Source organism: Vicugna pacos, chromosome 6, assembly GCF_048564905.1.
Source record: "Vicugna pacos chromosome 6, VicPac4, whole genome shotgun sequence".
In the NCBI taxonomy this organism is placed as follows: Eukaryota; Metazoa; Chordata; class Mammalia; order Artiodactyla; family Camelidae; genus Vicugna; species Vicugna pacos.
Genome location: NC_132992.1, coordinates 28,749,032 through 28,764,253, shown reverse-complemented (window position 1 = coordinate 28,764,253; position 15,222 = coordinate 28,749,032). Strand labels below are relative to the sequence as shown.

At 40.9% G+C, this 15,222-nt stretch overlaps 1 protein-coding gene across 19 annotated transcripts in view; it reads left to right on the top strand.

The window, feature by feature from the left end:
- Positions 1 to 15,222, top strand: part of FMN1 (formin 1) — a 432,624-nt gene that overhangs the window by 8,535 nt on the left and 408,867 nt on the right. For 18 of the 19 annotated variants that reach the window (XR_012073400.1, XR_012073398.1, XR_012073396.1 and 15 more), the window contains exons 3-4: positions 6,235 to 6,299; positions 8,807 to 8,838. The gene's annotated coding sequence lies outside the window, so the exon portion shown is untranslated. The remainder of the gene's footprint in view (positions 1 to 6,234; positions 6,300 to 8,806; positions 8,839 to 15,222) is intronic. The other variant, XM_072962721.1, reaches the window with a different exon arrangement.

Here is a 15,222-nt window from a genome sequence, read left to right as displayed (position 1 = left end):
ACCCTCTGGTCATTGAGGCTTCTGACCAGCCAGGTTACACTGTAGCACCCAGTGTTTCTGCTCATGTGGCTGTCTCAGTTGCCATTGTCCAGGTTATCTTTGGTCCACAGAAATCTTTTGGTGACATTTCCTATGGTTCCTTCTGCCTAGATGTATCACACACAGCTCAGGGGCTTGTGGCCTTCCTGGGGACACTGCCAGGAAGCAGGGCCTGCCCCTGTACCCCCTGCCTCCTCCAGGATCTATAAGCCTACTTCTCTCCTTTCCCAACCGTCCTGGGGAGCTAATCGTCCATGTTGCTCCAAGATTCTTCATGTCTATAAATCTTCCTTTTGACCTCCTTCAGGCAATTCCTTATGTTCTTCTAAGTGTTTGGGATTTTGGAAAACAAAATCCAGAAATATTCTCAGACTATGTCTCCTTTTCTCCTTGTCACAAACCTCTCCTGATGCAGTGAACACCAATTCTGATACCTGCCTTATTGGAAGTCAAGCAGAAGGGGAAAACATAAGGAGAAATAAGAAAGAAACTTAGATTAATATCTCAGAACATTCTTTTCCTTTGAAAGTACAGTAATTTGGGGCATCTGTCTTGTTCTTACTCATTTTTCTTTCTCTGAAAATGACCCCAATGAATATATAAGCATGGGTTCCATATACATACACAAGGCTATGTCCCTGGCCAGGGCTACTTGAATCAGGGATAGAAGTCTGACCCAAATGGGGCCAGTTGGATTCTTTCCCCAACGCCTTAGAGTTTAGGACGGAAGGGTGGCAGTGACTAAGAGTCAGTGGAGTTAAGCACGGTTAGAGATGTGCTCCAGGGATGCCCTCGAGCGCTGTCCAGTGGCCATTGGAAGACTCCGCTTCTGGTTCTTCCTGCTCTTGGCTTTCCTACTGTTTCTCTGATTTCATGACATGGCCCATGAATTTCATGAAATTGGATATGCTTCTCTTTTTAAGGTAGATAAAATCAGTTTCAATTGCTTGCAACCAAAATTAATTTAAGAATGGTCCTTCAAAATTTCAAAGGCAGACAAACGTGATGGAGAGGAAACTGAAACCCAAGATGGGCCAAGAGATAGGATAGAACCTAGCTATTCAAGATGTGTTCAGCTAATGATTTAAAGTGATTGTTGCAAGAATTGTTTGTGATTCTGGAACACGTGTAGGCCTTTTTTGAGAAGCTGTTTCTAACTGTGGGCACTGCTTTGTAGTAGGACCTTTGACACAGTAAATAACAGTCAGGTGATTAACACAGGGTTTTTGAGGATGAAGGCTCTTCCATTTGAGGGCTTGCTGAAGAGACTAGGGTGGTTCAGCTAGGATGAGAGTTCTCAGGAAACGCTTTTGGGTGTTTAAAGGACAGAAGAGGAATTGGCTTTACTCATCACAGCTCTGGAGGTAAGAATAAGCACCCATGGGTATAAGATATTAATGGAAATGGATTTTAACTCAGAATAAGGGGATTTAAAAAAATATCTATTTAGAGCTATCTGGAGTGCAATGAGTTTTCCTTGTGGGGTAAAGAACAATTTGCCATGGAAGAGTTCAAGTTGAGACTGGATGGCTATTCACAAGGGTTACAGTGAAAGAAAGAATCCAGAATTAAGATGGAATGGATAACTTCTAAGTTTCCTTTAAATCTAGGATTCCATCATTTTCCCTATGAATATTATTAACTCCCAGACTAGAGAAGTGCCAACCTACATTTTGACAGACTGCGATAGGATTTAAAGCACTTCACAAATACAATTTTATGAAAAATTTCTTCCTTCCTTTATAAAAAAAAAATCCCATAGGCTACAAGCTATCATTGAGGGAAGACATTTCTTTAGAATTGTTAAGTAAGAGAAACAAAAATTTATTTTCTTTCTTCTAAATGGCACTGGCAGTGATTAAAGGTTTCACAGCCAGGTGGTTCACTGAATTGAAAAAACTTTCTATAACATTAACACAATCATACAAGACCCAGGGAATGCTGAATTTCATTGTTTCTAAATTTCTACGCTGTAAGAAATAGATTCCTTAAGTTATTTGAAGGACTAAATCAGAATCCCAACTCTTCTCCTGAACGTTTATACATGAAAAAATGTTACCATAATACCTTCTGTTAAACCTAAACAGATAGCTCAGGTATGTTATCCACCACTTCCCAGAACACCTCACAGAAACTAGTCCCTTTCACAACTTTGCGACCCTTTGTGTATTTTACATTTTTATTCTTAACTAGAAGGTAAGAACTGGGTTATTCTAGTCCATCCTCTGCCACAGCAAACAGATGTTGACATTCAGTAATCATGTCTTAAAGGACATGGAAAGGGACGAGGAAAGCCACTTAGTTTCAAATCCTGGTCTTAACCGACTCCATCAGACACAGTCTGACATCGTGAAGCTTTTCATAATCTCTTTCATAATCTCTCACTCTTCATGGAAAAACCTTAAAAAATGTAAACATACATTATAACCATTCATTAGCTCTCTACTCTGTTTACTTAAGGAGATTACATTTATAGAGCATTCAAAAGAATCCAGTTTTTTCTGCTTTGCCAATTGGATTCTCAAGTCATTTTGAAGACACCATTCGCAACCTAAGTAAAAAACATGCTTTCTATTTTAGAGTCTTACTTAAAAAGGAAGAAACATAATCTTGAATGTAGACTCTGATGTAAAACCCTTTTTAAAATCATTTTTGGAAATGTAAAAAATACAAAAAATGTACACAGAAGAAAATGACAATGACCCATATTCCCACCAGGAAGAATTAACCACACCTTGGCACATCATTCTCTTTCTCTATTTTAGGAAACACACTTTAAAAAAAAATCATGTATTTTGATTATCAGGAATTCAAATAAGGCAGAGAGTTACAAAAATGATAATTCTTAAAAAAATCATCTCGAATACAACATCATTAACCTCAGGTGAGCATCATTCAGACATCTATCATCTATCTATCTATCTATCTATCTATCTATCTATCTATCTATCTGGATAGATGGATATTTAAATAGAAATACTTTTATAAAAATGAGTATGGATGCTATTTATAACAAAAATAATTAACTAATTAACCAAATTTTCAGACAATGAAAAGAAACTGAATTGAAACTAAAAAATGGTCAAACTTTAAATAAGTTCACTTCAAGATCACATTATTTCTTTTAAAAAAAACTCTCTAAGGCTAAAATATCATGAAAAATACTATTTACATTGCTGTTTTTATGAGCTTTCTTCCTCAGTGTCAACTGACTTCCTTTTTTGAAAGATTAACACTGAAAGTCCCTTCCCTCCTCTCCTCCCCACCTCCTGAGTGCTATTAGACGTGTTATTATTTCTACACTGGTAAGGTTATGTATCCATTTTGCTATGGGAATGTATTTTGAGAGTTGTTTACTAGTGGCTCTGTGCTTAAATGATTGAATGCATACAGCCTCTGGGAGTGATGTCTTTGTGCTTTACTTTCACCTATTTTATCTATTGTTTGTGATAAATGACACCCACTAATCTGACATGGTCATTCATCATCCCCAGTGCTTAGGGTCTCTGAGTTCTGTGAACCATTATCACTCATCACCGAAAAGTCATTGAGGACCTATTTGGTGCTGGCATTGCTGAGCCCTGAAAATTCAGGGTTGAATAGCACATAGTTCCTGTCCTCAAGAAGTGAGAGCAATCACAGTGTATTAAATTCCCAGTGTGTTGGTTCCATGAGAGTGCTTCTATTAAATAATATTCTCAGAACCCATCATACCATGAGGGTATTCCATGGGCCCTCAGTGAACACCTGTTTAGTTAAATGGGACTTTATGTCCCAGAAACTATGGTGAGCATGTTAAAAAACATATCTGATTTTATCTTGACAGCAAACCTACTGGGTAGGCATTTACTGTCTCCATTTTATATATGAGGAAGCTGAGTCTCAGTAAGTAATATCCCTAAGTTATACAACAGGATTTGATTGTAAAACTCATTCCATTTTCGTGACACCTGGTCATTTCTGTTGGAGGTAATAGAGGAGAGAGGCACATGAACTTCTGATTGTGAGACAGTGGGGTTAGTGAAAGAACAGTGGCTATGCCGTCCAGAGGTTAAGAGGCTGCTTGGTGAATCTCCGCTCTCCCATCTGTTTGCTGTATGACATCGAGCAAGCTCCTTCCCTTCTCTCAACCTCCATTTCCTATCTGTCAAATGGCAATAAGAGTGGGAAGAGTAAATGAAGTAATTCAGGTAAAAGGTTTAGCAAAATACTCGCCATAAGTGCTCAGGAAAGAGTAGCTTTAATATTATCTTTACAACGTGTTCTGGAAGCTCAAAGGAAGGAATGATTTTTTTCCCTCTGGATTTTCAGGGGAGAATATATTTGTGCTGGAAGCAGGAATTTGGGAGTGAGAGGGAGATGAAAGAGAAACATGAAACATAGGCCTCGAGATCCTGTCGGGTATTTGCATTACCCTCTTCAGCTCCTGAAACTTCCTTCCTCCACTTGTATGTCTCGGGAGCATCCAAACAGGAGGTATCTGTGTTTAGAAAGGCTAACTTGCAAATAGCCCGTCGTATCTTACTGGACCATCTTCCCATTGAGAAGGTGAATTAGTCAGTGTCTGTACAGCTCCAAGGAAACGTGAGGTGACAGGACAGTTTTAGGGTTATTGGTCCAGGAGGCCAGGGGCCATCTCAGGCCAGCTTAAGTGCACCTGATGGTCCTCAGAAGGAACCTGCATCCTGTCTGATATTCCGGACAGTGTTTCTCAACTTTGTTTTCATTGTCGCTCTCCTTTAGACTAATTGCAGCTGCAATGAAATGTTAACAGCACATGCAAAGTACATATCTGGTTATGTATTATAGATTTATCCCTACTTCATACTTAAAAGAGCATAACAAATTTGACCCTCTTTCCAACAACCAGCTTGTATGAAACAGACTTCAGAGGGCCTCTCAGATAAGCTGCTGGTGTAGAGCTGACCTTAAACTTGAAGGCTCCAACTACCATGCTACAAGTAGACACTTTTTATTATGCTTTCAGTCGTGCTTTCACAATGATCCCTTCTAGGAAAATAACGTGGGCTGTGGCACTCACATCCTGACTAGCCTCTCTGCTTCCTCTCCTGCCCTTTCATAGTTAGTTTTCCAGATACAGCCTGAGTGATCCACATCTGTCCTCTGCTTAAAACTCTTAAATACCTTCCCTTGGGACTCGGAATGAAATTGGGACTCTATGTCATGGTCCCTAAAGTCTACCTGATCTGCTCCCACCTATCCCTCAGTCTCTTTCGGTGCCAGTCTGTGTGCAGGGGGCATTGCTCCACGGACAGATCAAAGCCATTGGCAGAAGTCACGCCCTTACCCTAACTCTATCTAACCCACTCTTGCAGCGAGGAGCTCTTGGTGTGTGGAGGTGACTACAGAGGGTGTGGATGGGGACATGGGGGGCATGGACAGCAGTGGCTCTGATGTCAACAGGGCACAGAGAAGGGAATGTGTGTGCTTAAGGAGGTTAGGAAAGACTTCTCTGAAAAAGTGACCATGACAGAACCATGATATAAAAAATGATTTTGAATGAACTGTGTGAAAGAAAGATGGCAGTCATAGTCTGTGCAGAGGGAGGGGCACGTGCAGGGTCCCCATGATGGGAGAGAGTGACCTGCATGTGAACCACGGAAGGGGACTGTGGCCTCGGCATGGTTTGAAATGAGGCTGGAAAGATCGGTAGGGGCCCAGTCACACAGGACCTGTCAGGCCGTGTTAGGGGCTGCAATCTGTCTTATGAGCTAGCTGGTCACTAAAGTGTTTTGACTGTATGTGACTCACTGCATGGGGGACAAGGTCACGTTTTTGTTTCGGAAAGCCTGCTCTGGTTGCAGTGCGAGTGTAGACCAGTTAGGAGGCGACGCAGTGGGAGGGTGGCCACCTCGGACTGGTTTGCCCAGGTACCTGGCTGGTTTTCACACTGAAAGGCCTGCATCCAGAGAACTCCCCAGTCATGGGCAAGCCAACCTGGCTGGTCACCCAGGGCTGGGCAGTCGTTCAGGTGAGAGATTACAGTTGTCTCAAGAAAGATGTAGGATCTTCTCTTCCCTAGACTCACATCAGAAGAAAAAGGGTCAGCACCATGAATGGCTATTTCTGAAAGCCCCTTAGGTTTGGCCTCCCCAAATATATAGGTAACACACACACACCCCCCCTAAAGTGCAAGTTGCTTCGGGTAAGCCTTGATTTGCTTTTCCTTTGCAGGCCTGGTGGCATCACGCTGTTGACATCTCAAAGCCTGGAGCCTGCCCAAGCCAAGGTTGATCTCGGTAAGAAGGGGGACTGGGTCCCGGCCGTGCCTTGTACCTCTGCTCACTGTGAAGCTGCACCCTGGCCCTGGGCTTCTGTGCCATCTCTTTGCCCCTGGCTTCCTGATTCCAGCCTTGCTTTCCCACCCATGCCATTTCCCCCCATCCCACTGAAGTTTGCTCTTTGACCACACTGTACTGCAGAGCACTATAGTGGATCCCAGTTGCCCTGTAAATAAAGTAAATAGCTCCGTACTTAGATTTCAAAGCTGCTTCCCCCACCTCCTTACCTAATTCTTCCTACCCTCTTCCAGTCCCCGGAGACAGAAGATGTTTGTTACTAAAGCACCGAAAATAATTGAGGGAGGAATAGTGCTACTTCTACTCCCTCTATAAATAGCTCACTGGGCCCACTATGTGCCAGGCACTGTTTTTAAGCACTTTACATACATAGATATTAATATTTGTATTAATAAGTGGATCAGTCATTGGACAGACTTTTATTGAGTACCTGTGATTTTCTAGTTAATTGCTCAAGTACAGGACAGCCGGGAACAAAGCTCCTCATTTCATGGTGGTTATGTTCTACAGTGTGTGGGGAAAGACTAAGTAACCGATGGATGTATGATATGGCAGATTAGTTCCATGAGACAGACACGTCAGAGTGAGGGCTGGAGAGTGACATTGGCCGTGGGCATTTTTTCGTGTCGAGTCACGTAGGCAGAATTTTCACGAGGCGTCATTTGAGCAGATACCTGAAGGTAGCAGAGATTGAGTCATAAAGATTCTGGAAAATCTGGGGCAAAGGGAACAACAACAGAATATCTATATTTGGTTTATGGTGGAGTCCTGAAACCACACCTTTCATTTTTATCTCAGGCACAAGTCAAGTTCATAAGTCCATTTCCCCCTTGTTTAGTGAATTGGAATATTAAAAAAAATCTCTTTTCTTCACTTATCCCATTTCCTACTGTCACTTTTATCTGATCTTTAATGGAAATTTTGGTTTTGATCTCATCTTTTACTCTCTAATCTGATTTTTTGTATTTATCATTTTTCTTTCTTTGATACACATTTTAATGATGGAAAGCCAATTTTGTTGCTGGTAATGATTTCTTTGTCTGCTCTAATTGTTGTGTTTGTTGGAAAGTAACACTCAAGCCATGACTGATGATTAATTCTGGCTACAAATAATAATATGCTTGAATTTTCAGGCAGAGACCTGGGTTGGATTCATGTCTTCAGATAGTGACACTTGAGTCCACTATTTACTGAATGTCTGCCATCTTTAAGGCTTGTCCTGTAGGGAATACAAAGATGATGATGATGACAGTCCCTTCCCTTAGGGAGCTTTTGATCAAACAGGAAAAATAAGTCACAGAAGGTTAACTGGCAATAGGAGGCAGATGTGTTGGGATTCTCTTCCTGGATAATGTGGATCTGGAACACAAAATAATAATAGCAATTACATATATAGTCCATACTATGTATCAGACACGATGTTCTAAATGCCACTAAGTCTATGAAGTGTCATTATTACCTGTATTTTAGGGATAGGAAATTGAAGCATGCAGAGATCACACAGGTAGCTAAGGCTACCATGCTAAGTGGAAGAGCTGGGATTTGAACTGAGGTAGTATAGATCCTAAAGCTATGCTAAGGGGAAGGAGGGAAGGACGCTTTGACCCTCAAAACTATGTGGCATGGAGCCCGAGGACATCTGGAGTCTGAGTTCATTGGCACCATTAGGATAGAGCTAAACATTCTGATAGAGAAGGCTAAACAGTTTTGACCCCCAGTGCAGGACAGGGAGGCTGGTGGGAGCCCAAGAAGGGCCTCAAGCTGAAGATTCTTGCCTTTGTGCATGGGCCAGGAGGGAACAATTAAAGCACCTGTTCGGATGGTGCATGTGAAGTGCCAAATAAAGGATTTGAACCAAAGGGAGAAAAGACATTAGAAATGCTGGGTGGAGAGATCATTGTGTCCTAGGTGTCACTCAAGTTAATGATGAATTTTCTTTTATAATAGAGGTGAAAATAGCAAGACTTGATTGATTCATTTATTTTTCACCCATATTGATTTTACATTCAGTCTTCCTTGTTTCCTGCACTTCACTTGCTTTCCTTCTAGTTCTTGCCTCACTGATGAAAGTTTGTCTTTTTCCCCCTACTTATAAATTTCTTATGCCATTTCCTTTGCCTCCTTCCCTCTCCTTACCGTCCTGTGGTGTCTTTTGGCTCCTGAAGTGCGGGTGCTGATCACATGTGTGCCCTGAATTTACTCTACCTAGAAAAGTAATTTTGAGAGAGGGCTCCACCTCTCTGTAGGGGGGGATTCTGAAATTGCACTGCAAATTGGGAGAATAAAAAGCTCTTCTGCAGATGAAGACACCAAGGTGCACAGAGGTTAAGTGACTTGCAAAAGGTTATTCTGTTAGTAGCTGGATTTGATCCCAAGTCTTCTGATGCTGAATTTGTTGTTTTTCCTTTGGTCTGTGCTGCTGGGGGTGGAAACTGTCTCACATGAAGATTGATCAGTCCTGGACCAGTTGTACCATGGGGTGAGTGCTCTATATTCTATGACTTAAAGAAGAGGAATTAGGGAATCAGTGGGTCTGTCCTCTGAATGAGACTCAGTATCCCTGGTCAGTCCTGTGAGGGATTTTCAGAGCCAGAGCTCTGGGGCCATCCATCCCAGCTCAGCCACTTACCAGCTGTGAGATCCCAGGCAAATTACTTACCCTCTCAATGCGCTAGTTTTTCTCATGGTAGAATCGGGATAAATAATAGTACCTACCTCATAGGCTTCGGGGTGTGTGTGAAAATAAATGTGTTAAAACATGTAAAGCCCTAAGAAGAATGCCCAGTCCATGGCAAGTGCTCACTAAGCTAAGGTGATAGTAATCACTGTAGCTATTTAAAGAGCTAAAGCTTTCACTTGAGAACCAACACCTAGAAACAGTCTTCATACTCCTAAGTGGTGTCTTAGCTGCAGGCAGAAGCCTCAGGATTTTGTCGGTGCTGGGAAGACCTCTGTCCAAATCAATACTCCTATTTAAGTGCAGCTGAATTCCCTCAGTTGACTCCACAGCCTGTCATTTCCTTCAACAGGGTAAACCTGAAAATGAAAAAAAAAAAATCTCTTATGTTGGACAACTCATGTAGTCAAAAGCTGAATGATTTCTCTCTGGTCCTGTGTTGCAAGTGATTTTTCTTAGGGACAGAAAAGAGAATGTATTACCAGCAAGGGGAAGGGAAGCACAAAGAGGCTGGCTTGAAGTGCCAAAGACGCATTCTCCATCTAGGTTGGTGCAGAGGAGAATGGCATATAGTTGGCCTCCAAGGAATGATTTGTTAAATGGAAAATGTACCATTTGCTTTGACGGCCCTCCAGCCAGGTAGTTCTCCCAAACATCCCTCAGCAAAGTCCACTTATCTCTCCCATCTGATCAGATACATTGCTTATTTAAATAAGATGATGCATGTGAGATTCTTTCAAAAAGTTGTGGGATTTGAAGGCATTGTAGCCTCAGTTCAACTCTGACAGTAACAGATAAACATTCCAGTTGGGGTTGACCTGTCATTTGAGGAGGATGCTATGTGGGTGAGAATTTCCTGATGCCTTTGATATCCATGGGAGAGTATTGCTACACACTTAGTGTGTATGGGATGGGGCGTAGGTATTTTCAGGGTTTCTCTGCTTTGACGTGTACTGAATTTTGACCTCACTGGGGCCATACCTATCTTTTGGTTTCCAACAGTTTCCAGGCTGGCAGATAAAAAGCAAGCACTGTGTGAAGTGTTCTAACCTTAGTTTTCAAGGACCTTTTTTTTTTAAAGGAAAGAGGAAAGATGTGGAAAAATCAGGGCTACCTGCCTTCTTGTATTTCCTATAAAAGGAAGTAATGAAAGAAGAAAATATATGGTAAAATACTTAGAAGACTGAGGAGTTTTCTTCTAGAATGTCAGTTCCCACCCTAGAAATGAATCTCCACGATTGAGACTCTAGTCCATTTTTTTTAAACTTTATTTTTTATTGAAGTGTAGTTGATTTACAATGTTAGTTTTAGGAATACAGGAAAGTGATTTAGTTATACATAAACATACATATATTTTCAGATTCTTTTCCATTGTAGGTTATTACAAGAAATCGAATATAGTTCCCTGTGCTATACATTAGGACCTTGTTGTTTATCCATTTTATATATAGTAATTTGTGTCTGTTAGTCCCAAACTCCTAATTTATCCCCCACTTCCCTTTTAGTAACTATAGATTTTTTTTTCTATTTGAGAGTCTAGTTCTTAAAAAATAATTCCCTTCTCTGAAAGGAATCTAGTTTTGTTAATTATATCAAACACATGGTAGGAAAAATTCTCTCCATCTGAAAGTTCTGCTCAGTTTCGTGGGCTCCCCACTTAACCCCTTTGGGTCAGCACTCAGATTTTGAATAGAAATCATGACACAATTGAACCATTACACTTGCTTTTGGAAACACTATGGTATGGAGTGTGAAAATATTTCTGATTTCCCAACTATTCTGTAAGTCCACATGTAGGTCAGTCAATCATACACAGGGATGTTGTCATTGGTAACATTCATATAGTATGGGGGTTGGGAACATGAAAAACTACATGATATTTGCTCATTTGATCCAAGAATCTAGACATACTAGATTGATCCTTCAAATATCTGTGGATCAAATTCAGGTTTTATGGAATTAAATGGTCTCATTAACTGAATCAAGAAAATCTGAATGATTATTAGGATCTACTGTTTTCATCTGAGATGAAAAGTTGATGATGTGGAATATTATGGAATATAGCTTAAGAGAGCAAAGACTCTTTGCCTTTCCGAGAAGAATATGTACCATAACATACACAAAAAATAATACCAGCTTAGGATGAAAATTCTGAAGTCCAACTCATCTAAGCACCTAGTCATCAGGGAGGTAATCAAGGACCTGGTAATCGATTGAAGAGTGTGAGAGGTGGGAGGTATAAGGAGGACTAATAAGTCCAAGGAATTGGCTGGACGATGATTTAATTTCCTTAGAATCTCTCTCAGATCATCATCAGTATGCACTTAAAAATGTCCTGCTATAGCAAACTTTCCAAAGAAATCCATTCCATTTGGATGAGTCTGATTTTCCCTTCTTTGGGATGGGAGCCATATTTATCATTGCATTTCTTCTCTTTCTTATCCTTCTCTGTGTCACTTGCTTCTTCACACCATTACTAGCAATCACTGGATTATGGGTTGAAGTGTAGCCACATTAATAGAAATACTTTAATAGGGTGAGTCTTAGTTTTTTTCTTGTTTACATAGCACTTCATCCACCTCTTAAAACTTCCCCAGTTATTTTCTGGAGCCTCATACGTGCTCAGCAGTGAGACTAGTCATACTGTCGCCCAGCCTTGTCCTCACCACACCTTGTCCTGGCCTCTGCTGCTGGTGCCGTCCATTAAGATAATACCTTGTGGAGCACAGCAGGCTTCAGTAATGGCCATTTTGATTGCTTGGGGCACTGAAGGAGATGGTGCCTGGGGAAGAATGGCCCCTTCTCAGACTCTGGCCACACTTTCTCACCTGGGCCCGAAGCAGCACTGCTTGGCTTCATCATCTTACAAAGTCTTTTGTGAACACAAAGACTTTACCTGTCTTCTTTCCTCTGTGTGGGTCGGATGTTGTCCCTTTCTTTCCATAGTCCTCATCTTGCTCGCTCTCTGTTCTCCTGTCCCTTACCCACAGTTTCCCCTCTCTTTCCAGATTCCTATAATTAAATATGTCTCCTTCATTCCTCCTCTCCTTCCAATCCCCAAAACTTCTTCTATATATGTGCTCATATAATAAATCACCAAGGACTACTTGTCCATAAGTTTCACGGAGAGGTGGATCCCAGGCCAGCTCAGGTAGCTACTCTGCTGCATGACAGCTTTAGGCTGCTGTTCTGCAGCTGCTCCATCATCTCCCTGTGGGATGTATGGTGCTGCTTTTTGATTGGAAAACCTCCAGGAAGCTCATCCTTCTACTGACGGCCTTATTTCACGGACATGACTCTCCCCCCAACCCCATTCTCTTCTTCCTCGAAGTCATATTCTTTAGTTCTCCATCCTTTCTGTTTTCCTCCAGCTTTACTGAAGTGATTTGCTTTTTCTTTCCCTTTTCCTTATGTTTAAACTCTTTTCTAATAGGCTAGAGTATTGAGAGCCAGTCTTAAAGCCCTTCCTACTGGAACATGCTTCACTGAAACGAATGTGGACTTTGGGGTGACTTGAAGCCCAACTCTACCACCTCCTTCTGGGAACGTCACTTATTATGCTATATAAAATGAAGATGACAACCTTCTGAGGCAGAAGATAATTGCTAGCATTAAATGAGATAACAAAGGTAGAATTTTGAATTCAATATCAAACCGCATAACCAGTGTCAGTCTCCTCCTCTTCCCTCTTCTGTCACATCACTTGGTGACAAGTTGCACTTTGTCATACAGCGGGCTGTGGTCCATCACTGCATGCTGATCCGATCACACTTCTGCACTGTGTGCTGTGTCTTCCTCATCTTGCTGTCCTTCTTCCAGGCAGCTCAGAATACCAGTGGCCTCTGCATCAGTTCACCGTGGAACCTCGAGTTAGTGTGTGGGTTGATCATTTAGTCATAAATCCATGTGTTCTACCGTACTTTGTTAGTGGTGTCAAATTTTCATTAATACTGTAAAATCTGTGACACCTTAGATATATCGAGCATGTCTTCCATTTGAATCACTGTGTTTTACACACTGCATATCCATGCATGATGATGACAGCTAGTGATATTAACACACAGTTATAGAAACAACCCCATTTCTAACTGCACTTGTGAATGTGTTCATTGTAGACACTCTACTGAAACACCTTAGAATTGTAGAAGAACTACCTATAGTTATGGTTATACGAGTGACATTTTGGGTCTGGGAAGGCTGTTGGGACTGAAGAAAAGGAGTGGGGAAATGTTGTACCCTGTCTCCCAACATCAAGATTTAAGAAAATCCTGTAGTTCATTTTCCCTTTATTAATAATTGAATTCCAAGAACCATTGGTGGAATTAAATTTGCATGTCCAGAAGTTATTTATATTATGGCAAGTTGGTATTTATGGAAATATTTACTGTTCCAAAACATGTTTTTTAGAAGAATGCCTTGAATGCTGTGAATCTTTTGGCTGAAATGGGCCCCCAGTGTTGCCAAACAGATGTTTCTCCTGATGATGTCAGGCCCTTTAAGAAGGATTTTCTTGGTGAATTCTGATCTCTTTCTTGGTAAATTCTGATCCATACAGAATTCCCCCAACTGGAAAATTGATTTATCATGCAAGTATGTCCCACTTTAGAGGACATTATTACTTAATCTGATGACAAAAGAGTATTTAATAGTGTGCTCCCTAGTGGCCTCGTCTCATTCACCAATTTACTCTGCAACTTGTGAGACAGAAACTTGCACCAATTGCAACTTTTTATAAAGGGCTATAAAAAGCTACCAAACCTCCAGGCTTTCATGCCCTTCTAATTCTGCATTCTTAGTACCATGACAGATCTATTTGCTGTACTTATTATGTATTTTCTTTTATTTTAAGCTGTTTTTGGAACTTGTCACAGACAATGTGAAATCTTCCTGACATTGAAACTGTGCTCAGAGGCCTTCAGTCCCCAGGGGCTCCCTTGTATGCTGGTCAAGGGCAGAGACTTGTCACTCTTTCTGTTAGGAATGAGAACAATCACCATTTGTTTCAAAACTCAATTTCAGTTTTTTATTGCATATTTCTTCAGTCTACTAGAAGTCTTAACAATCTCAAATTCAAAAGTGTTCTTTTTAAATTGTTTTGTGTTTTTTAAAGGATTTGTTTTGGATGTTATTTGAATCCCAGGAACAGAGGAGATTTCTAGAAGCAACATGAGACTACTGTAACAAGTTATTTAGGGCATCCATACCGCTACACCTCAAGCCCTTGGCTTTCCCATCATTCATAAGTGTATACGTATCTTCATCTTTATTCTAAGTCTACCATTTGGATAGGTACAGTTTTTGACTTCTAATACAGTGATATCCTTTTTATGTTTCTGCCTTTCAGTTGAGATCAGTTAACAGATTGTTGAGAATGAACTTGTGGAGTCATCTGGAAATGCTTTAAAATTGTATGCAAATAGTGTGGAAGAACTATTAGACACCTTTGTGACATATCCAGCCATAGGAATAGTGGACATGAGATTTTTGCATAAAGTAGTGAAATTGTGAGTGGCAATCAAATGGGGAATTCTCAGAGCAGCTCAGTTTAGTAAAGGAAGATAAGTATTGAGCCCAAAATGGTACTGTTTCCTTAGCCAAACCTTTGGGTCCAACTGTAGCTGCTGTGACATGGAAGTTCTCTGTCTTAGGACGTGTTGAAATTAGGGATGAGGCTTTAATTCTTTTAAATTCAGGTGACAAAAGATAGGGACTAATTAGATATTGTTTAGATATTCCCATTACAGCTTCCAGCCTTCTGCTGAAGGTGGCATTGGTTTAAATGTTTGAGCAGATGTAGTTCCACGTGTCCATACCCACAGGTAAGCTCCTGGTCACAAGGGGGCCCGGGGATGCTCTGACACTTTTTATTATACCTCCTGCAATAGAAACCTGTCGACATTCAGTCATTATTCTCTTAACTTCACTTGATGCAAATTTAATGACAATGTCCAATTTAAACCTTCCTTACCTTCTCTGGGGCATTGTGGAACAAGTCTTTTTCTTGGAGAGAAATGGTCTAATGTAGACCATTTTTTCTACATTAGACCATGAAGACCAGCATACTTTCAGAACAAAAAAGAATTCCCAGCAGGAATTTTGTAAACATCACATGCTCTTTTTTTCTTTCTGCCAGATGGATAATTAACATTCCGGCTAAGGGGCATGTAGATCATGTTGTTACTTGTG